The following is an 18,651-nucleotide window of genomic DNA, read 5'->3' as shown; positions in this document are numbered from 1 at the left end:
AACGCTCTGTGTGGCGGAAAACTATCACTGCACATCACCCTGAACACACCATCCCCACTGTGAAACATAGTGGTGGCAGCATCATGCTGTGGGGATGCTTTTCTTCAGCAGGGACAGGGAAGCTGGTCAGAGTTGATGGGAAGATGGATGGAGCCAAATACAGGGCAATCTTGGAAGAAAACCAGTTAGCGTCTGCAAAAGACTTGAGACTGGGGCGGAGGTTCACCTTCCAGCAGGACAAGGACCCTAAACATACAGCCAGAGCTACAATGGAATGGTTTAGATCAAAGCATATTCATGTGTTAGAATGGCCCAGTCAAAGTCCAGACCTAAAACCAATTGAGAATCTCTGGCAAGACTTGAAAATTGCTGTTCACAGACGCTCTCCATCCAATCTGACTGAGCTTGAGCTATTTTGCTAAGAAGAATGGGCAAAAATTTCAGTCTCTAGATGTGCAAAGCTGGTAGAGACATACCCCAAAAGACTTGCAGCTGTAATTGCAGCGAAAGGTGGTTCTACAAAGTATTGACTCAGGGGGGCTGAATACTTTTGCACGCCACACTTTTCAGTTTTTTATTTGTAAAAAAATTTGAAAACCATGTATCATTTTCCTTCCACTTCACAATTATCAAAAGTCCAAAGGTTCAAAGGTTATTTTATTGGTCACATACACCTAGGTGTAGTGAAATGCTTCTTGCCAATGCAGCACAAAAAAAATGAATACAGACATAACAGTAATAAAGAAATTTAAACATAAAAACATCCCCCCACAATGGTTCCCATTATGAGGGAAGGCACAAAGTCCAGTCCCCATCCCATGTCCACCCATAGTCGGGCCTATTGAGGGCTCCACAGTTGCCTTTACGGAGGCCCGATGTTCCAGGCCGTTCTCGCCGGGTGATGGTGCTCCTGCGTCGGGAGAATCCACTCAGCGGCATGGGAACCCTGGAACCGCCGCTTCCCTTACGCGGCTTCTGAAGCCAACAAGGTCGCGCCGGATGGAGCTCCACCACTGGCGATCTCAGCAAGAGATCCCAGGCTCCCGATGTTAAAGTCAGCGCCGCTGTTCGCAGCTGGCCGCTCCACAGTCCCGCAGCTCTGTGAAGTTTCAACATCGGTCTCAGCTCACCGGAGCTCCAGCGCGGCGACCCAGGCAAGGCATCGCCCGCTCCGCTCCGCAATAGCGCTCCAACGCTGTGCCGCCGCCTCCGAAGCCAAGGTACTGGGCGGTCCCCTCAGGAAACGCCGCTCCAGGTAGGCCGCGAGGACGGGTCAAAATTGCAGCCCAGAGAAAAGCTGCCTCTCCGACCAGGTAGGGACCCTGAAAAGTAGTTTCCCCCTTCCTCCTCCCCCCCACCCCCCACATAAAAAAGACTAGAGCTCCAAAAACAAAACACTAAAACTCACTAAAAATAAAAAAGAGTGAAAAACTAATAGCTGCAGGCTGGGCAGCCATACCGCACAGGACGGCGCCCCCTATCGCTATTATGCACCACTTTGTGTTGGTCTATCACATAAAATCCCAATAAAATACATTTACGTTTGTGGTTGTAACGTGACAAAATGTGGAAAAGTTCAAGGGGTATGAAAACTTTTGCAAGCCACTGTATCTCCAGACGATCACCCCTTGTAATTCTGCTCCTAAATCTTACCCCCTTAGTCTAGTTCAGTAAAACCTTGAGTCAAGCACTGGACCACTTAACTTTATTTTTTTTAACAATGCGATACCTAACCACCGCAGCTTTGATCCTTGTCTTTGCCTGGCCAAGCCCTTTCAGCTTTCTGCAAGCAGACACTTCCAAAAGGTCACGCTGTCCCCAGCGCCCTGCCAGAAGCTCGACACAATCCTAGTGGGGGATACCTTTTATATGTCAACGAAATCGGATGGACCGAACTACATAGCGGTGGCTCCCAGTACAAGCCAATCACACATATCGATTACATTCAAGTATTATTGACTTCCCCAACCCAATTACAAAGAGTCCCAATACAATGTTTCTACAGAAGCTTCTGGAAAGTAGTCAGCTAACTGAATAATGCAACATTTCCCCTGGCAGTATAAACAATTTAGCCAGGCCTTCACACTTCAGCCAATCATGAAACAGCAGTACAACTGTTCTGCAACAATATTAACATTATTTACAATCCTTTTGCAGCTATCCAATCAAGACAATGCACCTACAACACCTTGGAGTTTATTTACAGAGTCCTCATACATTCTAACAATTGGGAGGACATCTGGACCTAACCTTATCTGATATATTGATCTGGGACCTAGGCCCGCTGGAACCAGGTCACAGCTTGTGGCTTCTTACAGAAAAAGGCTAACAGGCCTTGTAGATGAATAAATCCTTTACTTTATTTTAACTCTGTTTTGGCCAGGATTTACATTCCCCCATTTTGTCATATGATAATCAATCAACAATGATAATAAAAGTACAATAGTGACTGTTTCATTCTATAAAATATCTTAACAAAAAGATGCTGAGGTATTTTCACAGAATTTCATTAAGCTTCCCGAATTTTCATGGGCGTAGCTTCATAATTTCCGTCTGATGAGTCTTCACCTCCCGACTTTTCGTGGGCACAAATGGAAAGATTAAACGAGAACTTACCGTTTGAAGTTTGATCTTTATTTTATGAGAAGTTGAAGTGAGGGAATACGTGAAGAGCCCGCATGCACGTCAATCTTCGGAGCAGCTGTACGAAATCACAGACTAGTTGCTGAACTTAAACTATAGAAAGATTAACGACCTTAGAACTACAGAATGATCTTTATGAGAAGTAGGGTTGGGAGTGGAGGGCACGTATTCCCTCACTTCAACATCTCATAAAATAAAGATCAAACTTCAAACGGCAAGTTCTCGTTTAATCTTTCTATTTTATTTCGAAGTCACGTGAGTGACTACGTGAAGACTTCAAAGCTCTGTGGTTTCATGCAGTAACCCAATCTGTGTGTGAAACACTTAAACAGATAAACCATTAAGGGTAGAAAAAACATGGGTTATTAATACCATGATGCTAACTTGCATACATGGCCATTGTTCTTTTTTTTTATTTTATTTTATTTATTTATTAGAAGTAGACATATTATAAAATGTAGTTACATATTATAGTAAAAAAACTTTTCATATACATCAGTCATACATTATTAAAATTTTCCATTATCAATTACTTCTGCTTCTAGTGTTTTTATTTTTTATAGAAAGAGGGAGAAAGAGAGGGTAGAAAGTTACAAATAGAAAAGAGAAAAAAAAAAAACACAACAGAAAAACAAGGGAGGTGGAATGGGTTACCTGTAATACGTCAATGGAGATAGGTTCGTATGTTATAAAGTATAGCTTTTCATCTGTTCCTGAGTTCAAGTTTCAGTTGGGTCCTCGTGCTGTGCCAATCTATCCCTTCAGATAGTTAATGAATGGAGCCCAAATTTTATGGAAAAGATCTTGTTTGTCCATTAAGACAAGTCTAATTCTTTCTAAGTATAGGGTCTCCGACATTTCCGTAATCCACATTTTAATTGTGGGGGTTGCAGGGCCTTTCCAAAATTTTAATATTAATTTTTTCCCGGTTATTATACTGTAGTTGAGGAAATTTATTTGGTTTGTTGTGAGTGTTAGGCTTTGTTCTGATATTCCAAGTATTATTAATTTTGTGTCTGGGTCCAGTTTTGTATTAATAACTTCTGAAGTTATTTCAAAAATATCCGTCCAGAAATGTTTAAGTTTTATACAGTTTGCAAACATATGTGTTAAATTAGCCTCTAGATGTAGACATTTATCACAAATAGGAGAGATTTGTGGGAAGATTCTATTTAGTTTTATTTTAGTGTAGTCTATGTAAGATCTTGAATTGTATTAAAGTATGTCTGGCATTTAATGAACATTGATGTATTTGTTGTAAACTTTCGTCCCACATATCTTTCGTGATAGGGTGACCTATTTCATTTTCCCATTTGTATCTATATGGTTCGGTCGGTGGTACCTCGTTGTTTAGTAGGGTGTTATAAATATAAGCTATTCGTTTTTCAGTATTAGGATGCTTGTTCAAACATTCATCAAGAATTTCTGATTCCCTATTCCTGTAGACTTGTGTATTAGATTTAACATAATCTCTAATTTGTAGATATCTGAAGAAATTATTTGAGTGCAGTCCATAATTCTGTTGTAACTCTTGAAATGAAAGAAAAGTACCTTTCCCATAAAGATGTCCTATATTTTTGATTCCATCATTTTTCCATTGTGTGAAACCTTTGTCCATAAAGGATGATTTGAATAAAGGATTATTTACAATGGGAAGGCAGAGTGGTATATTATTCAATTTTAAATCTTTTTTTATTTGTTTCCAAATTCGTATTCCACTATGTATTATGGGGTTTTCTTTATAGGTTTTTTTGTGCAGTTTTGTGGGGGCAAATATGATCGGTCCAATTTCAAAAGGTAGACAGTCTTCCTTTTCCATCATTAACCAATCTGGTTGTTGATCCATTTCTTCCAGCCAGAAATTCGTGTTTTTAATATGGACTGCCCAAAAATAAAATAAGAAATTTGGCAAAGCCAAACCTCCATTTATCTTTGACTTACATAAATGTTTTTTACTTATTCTATGATTCTTATAATCCCAGACAAAACTTGTAACAATGGAGTCGACTTTTTTGAAAAAAGTTTTTGGTATATATATCGGAATTAATTGAAGTAGGTACAGCAGTTACGGTAAAAAAATCATTTTTATAGCATTTATTCTCCCAAGCATAGAAATGGGGAGTGTTTTCCAGTATTGAATATTCTTATGTAGTTTATTCAGTAAGGGTGGGACATTTAGTTTAAATAAGGAGGTATATGTCTTAGTTACATAGATTCCTAAGTATTTAAATTTATCTTTAACTATTTTAAAAGGGGATTGTTGTATTGTATGTAAATTGAATTTTGTTATTGGCATGATTTCGCTTTTAATCCAATTAATTCTATATCCCGAAAACTGACCAAATCGAGTTATTAGATTTAATAGGTTTGGAATACTAGTTTCTAATTTTGTAATATATATTAGTATATCATCTGCATATAAGGAGATTTTATTCCTTGTGTCTCTAGTATTGTGTCCAAATATTCCTGGATGGTTTCTAACGCTTTCTGCTAGGGGTTCGATTGCAAGAGCAAATAATAGTGGGGATAGTGGGCATCCTTGTCTACAGCCTCTAGAGAGATTAAATTTAGTTGATAACATTTTGTTTGTTAATATTCTAGCTGTTGGATTAGAATATAACAATTTAACCCATGTACAGTACGTCTCTCCTAATTGAAATGTTTCCATCACCGAAAATAAATATGGCCATTCTACCTGGTCAAATGCTTTTTCAGCATCTAACGAGATAATTGCTAGCTCTGCGTTAGGGATTCTATTGGAGTATATAATATTAAATAATCTTCTCAGATTATAAAATGAATACCGTTTGGGGATAAACCCTGTTTGGTCGGGATGTATTAATTTGCTGATCACTAAGCTCAATCTATTAGATAGAATTTTAGTTAATATTTTCTGATCAGTATTTAAGAGGGCTATAGCTCTGTAGGAACCTGGGTCTTCAAGATCCTTGTCCGTTTTTGGTATGAGTATGATTGTAGTTCATTTAGAGTTTCTGGGAGGTTCTGTTGAGTATATGCGTATTTGTACATTGTCTGTAGGCGTGGGGAAAGCAAATCATAATTTTTTTAATAAAATTCAGAATTTAGACCATCGGGTCCTGCAGACTTTCCGTTTTTTAAGGATTTGATTGACTCTTCGATGTCTTTTATCGTAATTTCAGCCCCTAGCAATTCTCTCTCTTTCTGATCTAGACCCGCAAACTTACAATTCTGTAAAAATGTTTCCATTCCCGTTGATTGTTCTGTTATTTTAGATGAATACAATTTTTGGTAGTATTGTAGAAATCTATCATTAATATCTTTAGGCAGTGTTAATGTTTCTCCCTTGTCTGTTCTAATTTTGTATATTGTTTTTTCCCCATCCAATTTGCGAAGTTGACGCGCTAATAGTTTTTGTGGTTTGTCACCAAATTCAAAATTTAATTGTTTTGTATGTTGATAAAGTTTTATAACTTGGTCTGAATATATCTTGTTTAATTTATATTTCACTACTGCAATTTTATTGTGTTTTATCGTGGATGGTGCTGCTGCATTTTCTGTGTCTAATTGCTTTATTTCCATTTCCAGTTTCTGTTGTTTGGCCCTATTCTCTTTATTAAAAAATGATTGGGAAGAAATTAATGCTCCTCGTACAAATGCTTTAAATGTTTCCCAAAGAAGGGAAGCAGAGATTTCAGGGCTGTCGTTAGCCTCAAAAAACATTTAAATCTGTTTTACTAGGTATTCATTACATGACTTATCTTTTAAGATTTGGGGATTTAATCTCCATTGTGGCTGTGTCTCTGCCATTCCGTTTGCTTTGATCATAAATGTTAATGGAGCATGGTCTGAGATTATGATGTTATGATATTGTGAATTATAGGTAAATGGGATAAGTTTTGAATCTACTAAAAAATAGTCTATCCTTGAGTAAGTTTTATGTATTGGTGAGTAAAATGAATATTCTCGGCCCGATGGATTTTCAATTCTCCAAACGTCCTTAATATTAGTAGTATTAATGAATGAATTTAAAAATTCACTTGATCGAGATTTTAGTTTTCTTTGAGTTGATGATCTATCCAAAAAAGCATCCAATGTACAATTTAAATCTCCACCGATTATTAAGTTTTGTTGTGTACCTTCCGGGATATTGTTAAGAATTCTCTTAAAAAACAGAGGGCTATCAAAATTTGGTCCATACACATTGAGGAGAGTCACCTTTTTTTAAGTATAACTCCCCTATTATTACAATATATCTGCCTTCAATGTCTTCTATCGTTGATATATGTTTAAAGGGTATACCTTTACGAATTAATATTGCAACACCTCTAGATTTATGTGAGAATGAAGAGTGGTACGCTTTAGTAATCCATTTTGCTTTCAATCTGTGTTGTGCTTCCTTTTTAAGATGTGTCTCCTGGAGAAATATTATATCTGTTTTCAATTATTTTAAATGAGCTAACACTTTGCCTCTCTTGATAGGTTCATTAATTCCCTTAACATTCCAACTACAGAATTTAATTCCCTCACCCCCAATTTTTATATTCATGTCTTGCATCTTGTGATTGAGTGGTAGAGCAGATGATTCAGCACACTCAACCCTACCTTATACTTGAACATCAAGTAGATGAATTTTAGGTCACGTCTGTTTTCCATCCGAACATATCTCCTTAAATAAAATATGCAATTCCATTCCAAATACAAAATATAATATGATATAAGATAAAAAAGGTGATAGCAAATTGGGTTAGTAAAGTGTGGAAAGTAAAAAAGAAAAGCAACTACAACTACAATTAGTGCAGTTAGTGATAGCCACCCTAATGTGGCTAAGCATCTATGGACTTCCGTAGCTTTTCGCTTATAAAAATACTAGCTCCGTACTTTCCTTAAAAAGAAAGTTTCCAATTCGATGCAAACAATTTGTGGGGAGGAAAGAAATAATGATTATATTCCATTAATGGTATAATTAGTAGTCTCAAATTGAAATGTTAGTTTTGTATAATATAAACATTTATCAAAGAATAATCAAAAACAAAAACATCAGAGAGAGAGCCACCATACATTTCTCATTATAAAATACCTGAATCACACTTTACTTATATTTCATTCTTTTAGTTAATTCTTAAATAATCTAAATAATCTTATTATCAATAGTTAGTGTTAGTTAGTATTCTTGATTATTAATAGTTGTTAGAGGTTAGTACTAGAATGTAAGTGTTATATATCTGTTGCAGGATATTTACCCAATTCTTATTGCGAATTTTAGGCAATTCTTAAATATAATAGTTTAAAGTTTAGAGATCCATATCTTCTCTGCGAGATAGCAGTATCCAGGTAGGTGTTAAGTGTTGAATATTTTTCAATCTTCGATCTTGTCCTCGATGTTCTTGGCAAATTCAAATGCTTCCGTGTGTTTGATGAAGAAGTATTCCTTCTTCTCGTAACTGACTCTTAGTGTTGCGGGGTATAACAGTCCATATCTCAGATTCTTTATGTTCTTCAGTATTCTTCTTGTTTCTGTGTACAACGCTCTTTTCTTAGCAACTTCCACAGGGTAATCTCTGAATACGCTAATCTTGTCTCCTTCATATACAAGATTTCTGCTTTTGCCAATTTTCCTCATCATGTCATCCAATACATGGTCATATTGGACCTTTACTATCATTATTCTTGGAGGGTCGCCCACCTTTGGGGGACGTCTCGGCACTCTGTGCGCTCGGGCAAGTAATGGCGCCTGGTCCAGGTTCAAAATTGTTTTCAGTACATCTGCAGCAAATTCACGGGGGTCACGAGTCCCCTCTCTGCCTTCCTGGATGCCCACGATTCTTAAGTTCTGACGCCTCTGTCGTCCCTCCAAGTCTGTACATTTTTCAGTTATTTGATGCAATAACTTTGATAGGCGTTGGTTCTCAGTGATGAGTTGTTTTGTAGTTGCGGTGCTTGTCTCAGCAAGTTCCTCAAGTTCTTTTACAATCTTGTGGTGTTGGTTTAATGTCAGGAGGATAGGTTCAATTTTAGAATCAAATCTGGATTCCATCATATTCAGTTTTTCATTTACTTCTTCAACATTTTGAGTCATATTTCTTTCCATATCTAATTTCCAGTCTTCAAGGACTTCGTGTACAATCTCTGTAACATCTTCTTCAATTTGTTCTTTAATTTCTTTTTTAAAAGATGTCAGCTTCTCTTTAAAGTTCTGTCTAAGATTTTTAAGTTCCTCCTTAAGAAACGTTTTTAATTCTTCCAACTCAGTCTTTTGCTTCTTCTTCGAGATGTCTTCTCAGGATGCTGTTAAACCTGAGGCCGAGGCTTCAGTTGGGCCTACCTATTTAGTCTTGCCGTTTTTTGTCTTGTGGGGGGGAGTATGCTGAGTCGACTTACTGCCGGTGTCGCGCGCCTGATGACGTCACGGGCTTACTCCAAAACAATCGGTGCCGTTTTCTGCAGGTAGGATCTGTCTTTTCCCCCCGTTTTTTCGGTTTTTTAACGGAGCTAGTTGGCGCGAGTCTCTCCTACTCCATAGCGCCACCGGAAGTTCCACATGGCCATTGTTCTTAACCGGATCATAGATCCAATTGACTTTGAGTTGGACAATAACTCATGCAACACTGTGCAGAGTTCTATCTGCAAATATTGAGACATATTCAACCAAATTTATAATTTATTAACATGCACTATGTAGGCCTCTTGCTGTATGATGAAAGGGAACTATCCATTCTATTGGCTGCTAATGAGCCATCAGCAATATCTTGAGACTATTGAAGATAGCTCAGTGCACTTGTATACCTAATGACACCCCCAATCTCTGCTCTGGTGGGTATGTTGTCAACTTCAAATGTACGCAATCATACCCATGTCAAACTACCCTAATGTCAGTTATGACCCCGAGACCAAGCCAGAGATAAAGTAAAGACTGTGCTGAGATCAGTTACTGAAACATAATCATCTTAAAAATACTGCTCCCATTAGGAATACAGTAGAAGAATATTTGCATAATAATTTACTAATATACATCACACACTATAATGAGTATAGGCTATTAGAGTGGCCATATAAAAGACACCCTGCATAACGTTAGTGAACAGCGGGTAAATAACCAATCATTTATTGCCCCACTTATGGTACTATAGAGAATGACAAAGCAGCACAAGCAATGTCAATTGTGCTATCACATAAACGCTTCTCTAGGCTCAAACTAAAAGCCACACAAAACTTCTGTTACTTCAGTTTAAAAAATAACTCACATATTTTGTTCACAAATTTCCCATACAATCTTGCAGAGCTAGCTGCCCGAGAAGACAGGCTGCCCCAGCGTAAGCGTGTACATAGAATTTGCTTCAGTCACCTTACCATGGCCTGAATGAATAGACAAAATGGCACTATTAAATTTCATGTTGCCTCAAACCTAATATCACAAGAGGTATCTACTGATAACCCTCAAGTTTTATCAGCTGCAAAATTTTGCATATTATCTAAAACTCGATGCCACAATGCCCTTAGGTCTGAGTAGGGCTGCATTGGCTTCCACCACTTTCTTTGTTATCAAACACCAAATAATCTGTGCCTCATGTGAATAGATATGGCAAATTATGCATCTTCAAGATCGATTCTCTGAATCAGTTAAATTGCAGAAATGCAATCATCCATTTAAACTGGGTAACTAAACACATGATCAGATTAGCCAACTGCTAACCTGATTCGGCATGCTCCATGTTTTTGTAATCTTGAGAAGATCAGAAATATACCCCTCTAGTTCTTGGCCAGACCACTCATCCTCCGATGAGATGTCACTGATTCCCCCTCGGAACCACTGTTCCTCTGTTGACTATACGGACGGAAATTTTCTGGCTTCTCTTGCTGCGGAAGACGCATTATCTAGTTATTGATACATTTCGCTGATAATATATAATCAGAACCTTATGACTAGATCTGAAACACAGTCTCCCCTTGATGTGGGAATAAAAGTACCCTGTCAACTCTTGACTATAAGAGTCACCACGAATTCTCAGCGTTCTACCTCTGAGTGGAATTTAGCATAATGCAAACCTGAATCAGGAATTGCTTCGCAGTCCTCTGACTGAAACTACTTGTCTGAGTCACCAGAGTGCACAACCCAATCTCTTCGACCCGCCACTCAATCAGGAATACCGGTATTATTATAATTACATTGTTGATTCACAACACGAACCTGCAGGTCAGATAAAAATATTATATGTAGCTACCTATCCCAGAGAGGATGGCAATGATGATTCCAATGTACCGGCAACTCTACTAACTGAGTAGAAAATTAACCATGTGTTGAGGAAGACTTCACCTACTGAGCAGCCTGATAACCTCAATCACAGATGATGAGGCAGTGCTTCCCTGGCCAATATGACTCATATGGCCATCCAGTTCCATGATAGTCTACCCTGAACCAGAGTAACCAAGCTGTTCTTAAGTTACTTAAGTTATTCACAGAACATACCAGGAGAAAACTGAAGACTATGAGCGTCTCGCCAATGAATTCAAGAATGACTTGGAAAATGATCAGCGTTCCTTTTACAGCAACCGTGTCTATCTGGGAAGGTTCAACAATCGTGGGCTATTTCAGATTGGGTTCCAAAAAAAGTAACAACAGAATTTTTCTCAGATGTTCGGTTACATTTGCAGATTTAAAAACAGTGAGATGTGCTAAACTCTATTCTTTACTTTAACAAGGCTCTCCCAACCACTACAAGTAGGTGGGTATTTATAAGGCAGAGATTCACAGATTCTTGATCAGTACGGGTGTCAGAGGTTATGGGGAGAAGGCAGGAGAATGGGGTTAGGATGGAGAGGTAGATCAGACATGATTTAATGGCGGAGTAGTTTGAAGGACTGAATGACCTAATTCTGCTATGAGGATTTATGAACACGAATAAATTGTGGAGAGTGTAATCCCTGGGTGATGTAGGAAAAGCAACTCATTGACTGGAGGAGCTACTAGTGGGCCATTGCTCCTGTTAACACCAATCCATTCTCAGCTGTCCTTGCGGCATTAATAAGCCGTTGTCTTTAGATTATTTGCGTGTGTTTTGTTTTCCAAACTGCTGGGAATGTATTCTCACTGTGAAATAAAGAGGGTGATGTATCACAACACTGGGTCTCCGGGTCGATTCTTACTCAGAAACTGAACTGGTCACTGATCACATCTCCAGTCCCACAGTGACTCCTTGGCTCAGCACACAGTTGGGGAGACGCACGATATGTTGCCCTTCACTGAAGGAGGACAAAACCCACTTGCTCCAATTATACACAACTTTGTTGACAACACGATTCCTTGGACTCCAGTCAGAAGGAAACAAGCCTGTCCTCAAAATCACATCTCCTAATTTTAGTCTGCAGTTAATCAAACGGTACATTTAAACAAACAGTATAGATTTAATAAACAAGGAACTGCAGATGCTGGTTTAGTTTAAATAAAGACACAAAGTGCTGGAGTAATCAGCGGGTCAGGCATCATCTCTGGAGTTGACATTTCGAGTCAGGATTATATTTCAGTCTGATTGTGGGGAGGAGGGGGGGGGGGGAGCTGGAAGAGTGGAGGGGCAGGTAATGGATGAACACTGGTGAGGGGAGGGGGTTTGAGAGGCCGATGTTTGGAACAAAGGCCAGAAATGAGGGGGGTAAAAACAGAAGGCATGAGCCAAAGGGATTGAAGAGTTGAGAATTGTGAAGCCAGTGGATGTGAGTGGAGGGGGAGGGGAGAAATAGGCGTGAGTCCAGGTGGGGAACAGGAGGATGCAACGGGTCAGCTATCATCTCTGGAGGTCATGCATGGGCATTGATTCAGGTCAGGACCCTTCTTCAGGCAGTTTGTCCATTCCCTCCACAGACGCTTTCTGACGTGCTGAGTTCCTCCAGCACTTTGTGTCTTACTCAAGATTCCAGCATCTGCACTTCCTTCTTTCTCCAATTGCACCTCATGTGTAATTCTTAGCTTCGATTTACTAAAGCTTGTTTGGCTTCTAGTCATAAACAAGATATATATAAACATTGCAAAACATAGAACATAGAAGAGTACCGTGGGTGGCACGGTGGCGCAGCGGTAGAGTTGCTGCCTCACGGCGCCAGAGACCTCTACGGGTGCTGTCTGTACGGAATTTGTACGTTCTCCCTGTGCATTGTACATTCTCCTTGAGTTTTCTCCGGGATCTCCGGTTTCCACACACACTCCAAAGACGTAAATGTTTGCAGGCTAATTGGCTTGGTAAATTATCCCTAGTGTGTGTAGGATAGTGAGAGTATGCGGGGATTGCCGCTCGGCATGGACTCGGTGGGCCAAAGGGCCTGTTTCTGTGCTGTATCTCTGAACTAAACTAAAGAACAATAACAGCCCTTCGGCCCCCAGAGTCTGTGCCAAGGCCATCTTTTATCTCCCTGCACATGGTCTACATCCCTCCATTCCCTGCATATCCATGTTCCTATCCAAAAGGCTCTTAAACACCACTAACGAACCTGCCTCCACCACCACCCCTGGCAGCGTGTTCCACCTGGATGTTAAATACTTACCCCGCACATCTCCTTTAAACTTTGACCCTCCCGATTTAAAACTATGCCGTCTAGTCTTAGATTTTTTCCATCCTAGATTTTATATGCTTCTATCAGGTCAACCCTACTTATGAATCACATTAGAACTGATCCTAAGTTGATAAGTTTAGGGTCATCATTGTCACGCACTGGGCTGCAGTGGAAACATAGAAACATAGACAATAGGTACAGGAGTAGGCTATTCGGCCCTTCGAGCCAACACCACCATTCAATATGATCAAGGCTGATTATCCTAATCTGTACCCCCTTCCTGCTTGATTCTACCCCATATCCCTTGATTCTGTTAGCCATTGGAGCTCAATCTAACTCTCTCTTGAAAACATTCAATGAATTAGCCTCCACTGCCTTCTGTGGCAGAGGATTCCACAGATTCACAACTCTGGGTGAACATTTTTTTCCTCATCTCAGTCCTAAATGGTCAACCCCTTATTCTTAAACTGTGACTCCTGGCTCCGGACTCTCCCAACATCGGGAACATTTTTCCTGCATCTAGCCTGTCCAATCCGTTAAGAATTGTACATGTTTCTGTAAGATGCCCTCTCATCCTTGAAACTCCAGTGAATACAAGCCCATTCGCTCCATTCTTTCATTATCTGATGGTCCCGCCATCCCGGGAATTAACCTTATAAACCTCCGCTGCACTCATTCAATAGCAAGAATGTCCTTCCTCAAATTAGGGGACCAAAACTGCACACAATAATCCAGGTGTGGTCTCACTAGGGCCCTGTATAGAAACATAGAAATATAGAAAATAGGTGCAGGAGAAGGCCATTCAGCCCTTCGAGCCAGCACTGCCATTCATTGTGATCATGTCTGATCGTCCCCAATCAATAACCCGTGCCTGCATTCTCCCCATATCCCTTGATTCCACTAGCCCCTAGAGTTCTATCCAATGCCCCTGTCCCACTTAGGAAACCTGAACGGAAACCTCTGGAGACTTTGCGCCCCACCCAAGGTTTCCGTGCGGTTCCCGGTGGTTCCCGGAGGTGTTTGTCAGTCTCCCTACCGGCTTCCACTACCTCCAACCTCCGGCAACCACCTGCAACCTCCGGGAATCGCACGGAAACCTTGGGTGGGGCGCAAAGTCTCCAGAGGTTTCCTAAGTGGGACAGGGGCATAACTCTCTTAAATCCATCCAGTGATTTGGCCTCCACTGCCCTGTGTCGCAGGGAATTCCACAAATTCACAACTCTCTGTGTGAAAAAGTTTTTTCTCACCTCAGTCATAAATGGCCTCCTCTTTATTCTAAGACTGTGGCCCCTGGTTCTGGACTTGCCCAACATTGGGAACATTTTTCCTGCATCTAGCTTGTCCAGTCCTTTTATAATTTTATATGTTTCTATAAGATTCACCCTCATCCTTCTAAACTCTATTGAATACATGCCCAGTCTTTTCAATCTTTCCTCATATGACAGTCCCGCCATCCCAGGGATCAATCTTGTGAACCTACGCTGCACTGCCTCAATCACAAGGATGTCCTTCCTCAAATTAGGAGACCAAAACTGTACGCAATACTCCAGATGTGATCTTACCAGAGCCCTATACAACCGCAGAAGAACCTTTCTATTCCTATACTGAAATCCTCTTGTTATGAAGGCCAATATTCCATTAGCTTTCTTCACTGCCTGCTGTACCTGCACGCCAACTTTCAGTGACCTGTGTTTATAGAGCCAGACTTTTCTCTGTCTCATTGCTCAGACAACCAATGTTGAAACACAGATAGGGGACAAGTTTTGCATTGCACTGTTATTGAGGTCATTTGGGATTTTAATACTGGAAAATAAGGTGCCACGTATAACGAACACCTGCCAGGACATCGAGACTAATTTCCAGACAGGTTATGTCACTTTAATCCAGGTTAAACAAATTTAGCATCTTTGTGAAGATGTTTTTGATCCAGTGTTCTTCTGGCAGGGTTGAACAATGCCAATGAAATGGCAGCTGATACATTATGGAAATGCTGCTGGATTCTATCCCTGTGATGGACTTGGTGACATTAATTCTCTGTGTGCTGTTTCCATGGATGTCTGGACAATTGTATCAGGAAGTTGAGCATGGAAAGACCAATTATATTTAATAATCCCACTCCCTTTGAGGTATTCTGGCTTCCCTTATCTCATGTATGTAAAATGGAGGGGGGGGTAGGTGAGGGGGGTGTAGGGGAGGGGGTCCCCATCTACACTAGTCCCACCTGCCTGCATTTGGCTCTTATCCCTCTAAACCTCTCCTTTCCATGCACGTCTAACTTTCTTAAAATATGTGATAGTCCCTGCCTCAACAACCTCATCTGACAATTTGTTCCATACACCCACCACCCTTTGTATGAAAAAATGACCTCTCAGATTCCTATTAAATCTTTCCCCCTTCACCTTAAACCTCCGTCCTCTGGTCCTGGATTCCCCTATAATTTGATCGGGTGTTTTGAGGAGGTGGGTGAGGTGATCGATGAGGAGATAGCGGTGGATGTTGTCTACATGGATTTTATGAAGGCATTTGATCAAGTTCCCCATGGTTGGCTGATCCAGAAGATTAAGATGCATGGAATTAAAAGTGACTTGGTCATATGGATTAGAACTGGCTTACTGTTAGAAGACAGAGAGCTATGGTGAAAGGACTATGTTCAGGCTGGAGCTCTGTGACTGGTGGAGGTCTGTAGGGATCTGTGCTGGCACTTCTGCAGTTTGTGATATATGTAAATGATTTGGACATAAGTGTAGATGGGCTGGTTGGTATGTTTGAGGGAGACATTATGCAGCCCATCTACAGGTGCTGCTGCCATACATTTAAGCAGCCCTATTACAAGGCGCTGCTGGCGCGGCCTAGATCAATAGGCCGTTTATTGTGCAGAAACTACAGAGGGCTATAATAAAGGTACAAGAGTGGTCATATAAATGGGGATTCAAATTTTCTGTGGAAAAGACAAAGATAATGTTTTTTACTAGGAAGAAAATTGGTAGTGAGGTTAAACTAAAATTATATAACCAGGAATTGGAGAGAGTAAAATACTATAAATGTTTAGGTTTATGGTTTGATGAGAGGATTACATGGATGGTTCATATTCAGAAAGTAGTGGACAAATGTAAGAAGATACTTAATGTAATGAGATGTTTAGTTGGATGTGATTGGGGGGCAGGTAGAACAGCTTTGAAGGCTATATACACTGGGTTAATTAGATCTGTGTTAGATTATGGTTGTGTGGTGTATGGGTCCGCATCAAGTACTTCTCTTAAGAAAATAGACAACATTCAATATCAGGCATTGAGAATATGTACAGGTGCAATAAAAACAACAACAACAACAGCAGCATTACAGGTTGAAATGGGGGAGATGCCTCTAGAGATGAGAAGGATACAGCTTTCATTGAATTACTGGATTAACATACAGGGCCACAGTCAAGAACACCCAGCACAAGTTACTGTCAAACCATGCTGGGAAAAGGAGAGAAGGGAAACAAAAAGTTTTGGATGGACAGTGACCCAGAGAGCATTACAAATCAGCATAGCACAATTAAATGTGGTTCCAACGGTTCCATTACCTTCAATTCCACCTTGGATACTTCCAGATGCAACAGTAGACTTTACAATATTAGAACAGAAAAACAAGGATAAACATCATATGTATAATTCAGTCATCATACAGGAATACATTGACAGATACTACAGTTTTGTCCAAACTTATACAGATGCATCAAAAGATTCAGTAGATAAAGTAGGAGTAGCATTTATTGTACCAGAATTTCACATCAAAGTAGGGAAGAGGATCAATAATGAGGTCTCAGTATACACAGGTGAAATGATTGCAATATTGTTAGCGGTACAGTGGGTCGAGGATACTAGGCCTTTAAGGACAGTTATTTGTTCAGATTCAAGTTTAGCAATAAAGAGTTTACAGCACAGCCATTCAGACAGTAGACCAGACATTTTGATTGAAATACAACAAACACTATTCAGAATTCAAATGATGGGGCTTAGTCTTATTTTTATGGGTACCAGCACACATTGGCATTAGAGGAAACGAAATGGCAGATAAGGTAGCAAAAGAGGTAACAAAAAGAAGTAAGATTGATTTAAGTATTAACATAGGTAAAACTGAAATCAAAGACATTATTAAGCAAAGACTGAAGGAAAGATGGCAAAAGCAATGGGAGGAAGAGTGGAAAGGACGGTGGTTCTACAGAGTCCAGAGGAAAGTGGGAGAAATGAGATGTGCAGGAAAAAACAGAAAAGAGGAGACAGTAATTTCAAGAATTAGATTTGGACACACTGGTCTGAACAGTACACTTTTTATAATAGGCAAGCATAATACAGGCAGATGTGAATACTGTGGGCAAGAAGAGACAATAGAGCATGTCATTGTACATTGTGAGAGGTATGAGGAGGAGAGAGGACGGATGAGTGAGCAGTTCAAAAAAGAAAGAGTACAATTTGATTTGGTAGATATTTTGCAAGGGAGTTCATATAAGTGCTATCAAATCCTGTTGCTTTTTCTTAGGGTAACCAATTTGTTCGGAAGGATATAGGTTATTAGTATATGTAATGGTGTTGTTTGATCCACACTCCATGCCAGTTGGTGGCGGTAATGCACCAAAAAAGTTGTTTGCCAACCGCCAAAAAAGACTACATAGAAGAAGTAGCAATAGGGCAATAGGCCGGCACTACCATAGACTTGACATCCCCATTAAGCAGCCCTGTTACACGGCGCTGCTGGCACGGGCTCTTGCATCTGCCCAACACTGCCATAGACTCAGCATCCCCTTTAATCAGCCCTGCTGCTGGCGCGGACTCTCCCATAGTCCCGCACTGACACAACTCCTGCTGTTAGAGTGTATCTAGCTTGAGCCTCCTCTCAATAGGGGTCCATCCTGGCCAACCTCCACGTTTTTCATTTTACCGGAAGGGAACACTCCCGGCACCAGGGCGGACCACTTTGGTTGGGTTACCCCATATCTTGAGGACCTCTATCTAGGCACCGCATTGCTGGTGGATTTCCCCTCGCCCGGGAATCCCAGCACCCATATATATTACCGGAGGGAAAACCTTACCGGCACCAGGGCTGACCGTTCCGGTCCGTTTAACCCCTTTCCTGAGGATCCCTGCGGTCTGAGAGCCACATTACTACTGGATTCCCCTACCCGGGAATGCCAGCATCTATGCGTATATCGGGGGAAATACTCCCGACACCCGGCATCTATATTATATCAGAGGGAAAACCCTCCCGACACCCGGTCTACTGGAGGTCCCCTCCCCGGGAACCCCAGCATTTATCTTTATTATCGGAGGGAAACCCTCCCGGCACCCGGTCTACTGGAGGTCCCCTCCCCGGGAACCCCAGCGTCTATGTGCCTATCAGAGGGAAACCCTCCCGGCACCCGGAGCGCCTGGAAGTCATTGACCACCTTGTCAGTGATTGAATTCACGAAAACAGACATACACAGCTACCCGCTTCCGCGGCGAGAAC

The sequence above is a fragment of the Amblyraja radiata genome, chromosome 5 (assembly GCF_010909765.2).
Source record: "Amblyraja radiata isolate CabotCenter1 chromosome 5, sAmbRad1.1.pri, whole genome shotgun sequence".
Lineage (NCBI taxonomy): Eukaryota > Metazoa > Chordata > Chondrichthyes > Rajiformes > Rajidae > Amblyraja > Amblyraja radiata.
The sequence above is the reverse complement of the archived record's forward strand: the minus strand, read 5'-3'. Positions refer to the sequence as shown.